Source organism: Ceratina calcarata, unplaced genomic scaffold, assembly GCF_001652005.2.
Source record: "Ceratina calcarata isolate Rehan_Ccalc_2016 unplaced genomic scaffold, ASM165200v1 scaffold44, whole genome shotgun sequence".
Taxonomy (NCBI): domain Eukaryota; kingdom Metazoa; phylum Arthropoda; class Insecta; order Hymenoptera; family Apidae; genus Ceratina; species Ceratina calcarata.
Window position 1 is genome coordinate 818,017 of NW_017167821.1, and position 5,660 is coordinate 823,676.

Sequence of the window (5,660 nt, forward strand, 5' to 3'; positions counted from 1 at the left end):
ACTGCTTCGTTTCGCAAGAAGGAAATCAATGTTTTTTTTAAATAAGCGATCGAATTATAGTATCGTGTCAAATAATACTAATAAGTCGTCTTGGCAATTCATAATCACATCATTATTTCTGGAAAGTAAAAGTATCTGAATCGAGACGTATCAATACGATGCGCTGAATAAGAATAATGGCTGAAATGAACGTATCTTGCTTCTTGGCCTAATGGTTAAAGTGAGAATAGGCAACTCGGAATCAAGTTCGAGGGTAGATTTTATGGAAAATATTATGATATATACAGCCGATTGAAATATGAGTTTGACGCTACGATAATTATTTCCAGATCTTCAAAAACTAAATCCGCATTTCAATAAGTTTAGATTTAGATTATAAATTACATTACAGTGCAATTCTTATTGGTAATCACAATATATAGTATTCCTTGTTAATCGATCTTATATATCTCTTAATATTACGAGTTCATATTCAGTATTAACATCAATTACTTTTATCCAGTATTAATCTTGGCTGCGAGAACTATTGGTAGACCACTGTATTTATTTTAGCAATGAAATGAACGTCAGTAGAAATCAAGAGCATTAAATTTCCCTCTGTTTTACGTCATGCGACTATTAAAATTCAATACTTTAAGGATTTCATGGAAATTTCAATTCGAAATCGCACCTTGCTAAAATATACATATTGATATATAATTTTTGTAGTATCTGTCATATATTTAGTAGCCAATGTTGTTTTTACTATTTCCAATTTATGCCAACATTGGTGTATAAGTAGAATGCAATTGTAAAATGGATATTTCTCATTTTGTTAATTTCGTCTTCGATTTAAAATGATAATTAAGATATTTTAAGTATGGATACGTAGAAAAAACGGACGATGTACGTCATTTTTTATTATCTTCATACGGGATCGGACAATAGTCATGTCCAATATAAAAAGTTGCGGAAGATAGAAGTGTTTTAAAGAAGTGTTTTAAAGAATTCGACAGACGGGACTCGTCTCCTTTCTACTTTAGTCCGGTTGAGCTAGCACCCCGATCTTGCCAGCGTGCAACTCTTTCCCGAGCCTACGGACTTCTACTTCGCGTTGGTAGGTTTAGATACCTCTTTTTGCTTCATTGTACGTTCGTCAGTACGTTTTTGTGCACATCTTTCCCACTCCCCCAGTCCTTCCCTCGAGCCGCCCTCTCTTCGGCTCTCTCACCCTGTGCCCGAGCGCTCGCTTTTTCCTATTTTTTAACATTTTCTTTTCTTCAATGCCTTAAAATGCAAAAATAAACGAGACCGGGCGGGCGGGCATGGAATTGACTGTTCGCAAACGTTCTCCTATTTTTCTAGAATTTTCCCCGTTATTTACAAAATTGAAACTTTTCTCTAAGAATATTCTACGTCTCACGGGCTATCGAATCAGAGAGAAAAGTTATTTTTTCAAACGCCTACCAATTTCCAGGAACTATTTTTTCAGGGTATCCGCGGACAATAGTAACCCAGCTGGTAGCTCAGAGCCATCGTCTCTGCCCGTTCGGCTATCTTCTTCCTCGTCTCTCCAACCCTCCCTCTCTCTCTTCTCCACCTCTCTCTTTCTCTCCTCCTACCTTTCCACCCTCGCGTTCTCGTTCCCTCGGTCTCGTGGTTCTCGCTCTCTCTCTCCGTCACTCCTTCGATGTTCGCGGCTTTCGCTCGTGCCGCGACTCTCTCTTCCTCTCTCGCACGGCCAAGCGTAAAATTATTGGCCGATACGTTAATCGAAAAACTTGCAATCTCCATCCTCGGCGGAGAACAACTATTTTTGGGGAATTCGGATTTCAATCCAGCAGACTGGACACTAGCGAATGTCTCGTTCTTACCTGGTCATTGGTAACGTTTAAATTTGTTAAAAAGTTTAGCAGCGTTCGTCCGTGTTGGTCAAAATATTGTCGACCATTTATCCTCCCTCTCTCTCTTTCTATCTGTTGAACCTCCTTTTTCGTCTCTCGCGTTTCTCACCCGTCGCCCCGACGCTGCTACTTCCTCTCTTTTTCCTTCTCGCTCCCTCTCTTTCACCCCCTTGCGCGCGCCCTTAACTCACACACCCCACCCACGCCTCCTCCCTCCGTGACTCATCCCTCGCGCGCACCGTCCCTCCAACTCCAACTCTTTCTCTCTCGTGCCCTCTCGCTCGCTCCCCGCCGTTCTCTCACTCCTGGTCGCTTTATTCGTCATGAAACTTTTTATGTTGTATATATTAAAGGGAACGTATCAACCGCGTTTCCTGCGTTAAAGCAGATATCGGCAAATTAAGGGAATCGACGACGGTGGCTGGTCCCGTTGTTGCATAGCATGCACGTATCGTATACGGTACACTCGCGACTGCCGCTGTCCGAGCAAGTGTAACAACGAGCGTCTGCGTAAACCTCTCTTCGTCTTTCTTCCTCCCTCGTGTATTTTTTAACCCCTTCGGACTGTTACACCGTGCGGACGCGCGAAACACTGGGGCATGTATGTATTTGAAATTTTATTGGAAAGATCTCATTCAATATATATATATAACTTTAATTAAATTCGATGGAGTGCTAATCTATGCTTAAAATAAATGAAATCATAATTATGGCCGTAGATATTTAGCGAAAAAAGTAGAGAATCCGTGTATTCAATATTTGGATAGTCTGACATTTCACTATCCTGAATAGAATAGCCGGCGTAGCTGAGTTTAAATTAGTTTAAATACGTTTATCTTGTCGGTCAAATTTTTTTGGGGAGAACAAGCATGAAAATGTGGATTACTTTATGCGGTTTTAAAGCCACGTCTATAATTATACTGTTATTCAAGGTATATCAATTAATGACGATTAAATGAATTAGACATTGTTAAAATTTAATGAAAACAGAATTTCTTCGAGAATTTAATACATATTGGTGACTGATAGTTTACACATTTTGGCTTTCTTTCTACGAGCATAAACACCTATACTTTTCGCTGGGTACTGTCTACGTATGTATGCAGATGTAGCCCCTTAAGGGCCGGCAGGTGAAAGTGCTCCGTCTATCCTCTGAGGCTTCCACTTTTTCCTTATCTTCCTTTTTTCGTTCTTCTTGGTCGTTCCTTCATTCGCACACACACGTTCGCCCATTCTCGTTCGACTTCTTGCACGCATCGTTCTTGTCTATTTTCTATTCTTCATTACCGTAACTGAATGCTTGCGTATGCAGCGTGACTTTTTGAACTTTAAGTACAGCTGATTCTTTACTGAAACAACTGTCTTATCAACGTTCACTTACATAAATGTTTTATTAGTCGAAATGCATATTTCCTACTTTGACGCTGTACACATTAAAATTTATGTACGATACGGTAAATGTGTCAATTTTGTAGGTACGTACATATTTACCTATTAACATATCCTTATGTTAAAAATGAATTTAAGTTTTTATCTAGTGCACGATAGACGTCCACTGATTTTTAACTTCATTTTGGGATTTTTGAGGATAGTCTTACACATGTGTGCATACGGTACATGTATGAAATATGAAACGGTTTTTTCCAGGAAAGAGCAAAAAAGTTAGCGTTAGCGGTTTCATTAGTAATGTTATTCCTATCTAAAATAACTGATCGATTTTGCACGTAATGTAACCCTATACATTATCTTCCAACGATGCACGAGGGTGCCTTGAGATTTTCAATTGAATGCGTCACAGGACGTCCTTCTGGTCTTGGCGTACGTTCTCCCTCGCCTGTACCTATGTATATTCGACGGCAGGCAAATTTACTGACTCGTCCGCCGAGTCTAAAATATTTTTTAGAATTACGTGATCAGGATTCTCGCGAGCGTTCTTAACGCCTGTCGCCTGCTGGTAATAAGGCGAGTCTATTCAGAGAGAAATTTACATTTTTTCAACAATTGTTGTCCGATTATTGAACGTTGTCCCGTGAGAATCGCGACAGAAATTTCGCTGCAACCCGAACAAACATTGCTAACGGAAAATATTTTGTCCAAGGAGCCGTGTTCTACGCGGCCGGTAACGCCATCTAACGCAACCGCTACGAAATTTCCCGTTAATCAGAAAATTCGACGAAACTGGCCGACAACGATAGCTAGTGATCGATCTCGATTACTATGCTGCGTACGCGATCAGGAGTCTCCTGGATGCTGCGAACCGTGGCATTTGTTTTGCCAGCGCGTCGCGCGTATGGTATATTAGGATTAAAGTGGATCTCGCGTTATGCTTCGTTCGCTGGTATAAAGGGAATGCTACGGTATTAAAGCCCCGCGAAGTTACAGCGTCCCGTGTGCCGATATCTTCGATATTCGGTGTACACTGCTGGACAAAATGATAGGACGTTTCTCAGTCCCTTTACAGGCAATCGCATTGGGATCACATGCAAAAAATATCGCCCAGCTTACACGCGTCCGCAGCATAAAAATAGATATTGTCTTTGGCTATCTAAATTATTATACTGTAAATACAAACAAGCTCTATGTAACGGTAGTCCTTAAAATACGTATTATACGATATAAGATTCCCTCCTTTCAGTTTGTAACGTCAAGTTCGAATGTAACTGCCTGTTTGCTTCCATCAAATGAACATCTGCCGTCGCTTAACGCATCTTAGATCATCCTTTCTACGAATTAATTTATTTATATTTAGCACATTTTGTACTCATAAGTATGTATTCAAGCCATATCCTTTAGAGTACATAATAGCAACATATGTCATTGTGTCAGTATTCATTGTCAGTCTCTTAAAATCGCAATGATTGTTTTGTACGTAAAACTGAAATTTCATCTGGAATGGGAACGAACAAAAAATTTCATTCGTTGTTTTGACACTGGTGCGACTCTCAGTACAAATGTTTCCAATTCAATAAAATCAATTAAATGCACCGCGTACAACTCGCATAAAATTTAATACTTTAGACAACGATCATGCTACAAGCAAAGACCGGTTCTCGTCAGTTAGTAAGCCTCGTTTCAACATAGTTCAGTTTTTTTCGTGTACAAAAGTAGTGGTAGGCAGGACAAAAAGGAGGTGAAGGAAAAAAGTGCGGGGACAGCATGGATTGGCTTACATGCCACCTGTAGCACGAGGCGAAACGATTCGCCGCGATATCGCTTAAAGGTCGGAAAGGGATTCATCAATAAAGTTTACTATTTTTCCGATATCGTTTTTCCAATTCTATAAATCGTCGTACAGAGGAGGTTTGCGTACATACGGAGCGGCGCGGGGGTGGACGGGGCCGTGCACACGGCCAGAAGAGAAACCAGTTATGAATGGGCCACGTCGGTTGACGTTAATCTACCACTTCATCTCTCTCATCCAACTCCATGCTGCTGTACCGCGTGCCGCAGCAATCTCACCACTCTCCCATTTCCAGCCTCCACCCCCCGTCAACCCCATTTGTACAGGCCGAATCTAATAACTGGGCCGTGCTACACTCCTGTTCTAACAAGATGAACGTACAAAAAAATTTCTTCTACGTACACACATACATTTGCCGAATAATTAAATTTTTTGCGTACGAAATGAAGTCTAATCAGTATATAATTAAGTTATATTTTACGTACTTAATAAACATTAGAACTATTTTATAATAATCACATTTCTGATAATGTACAAGTATTACGACGTTTAACACCCTTATAAAAGTAATAATAATATAAATATTCTTTCTGTCT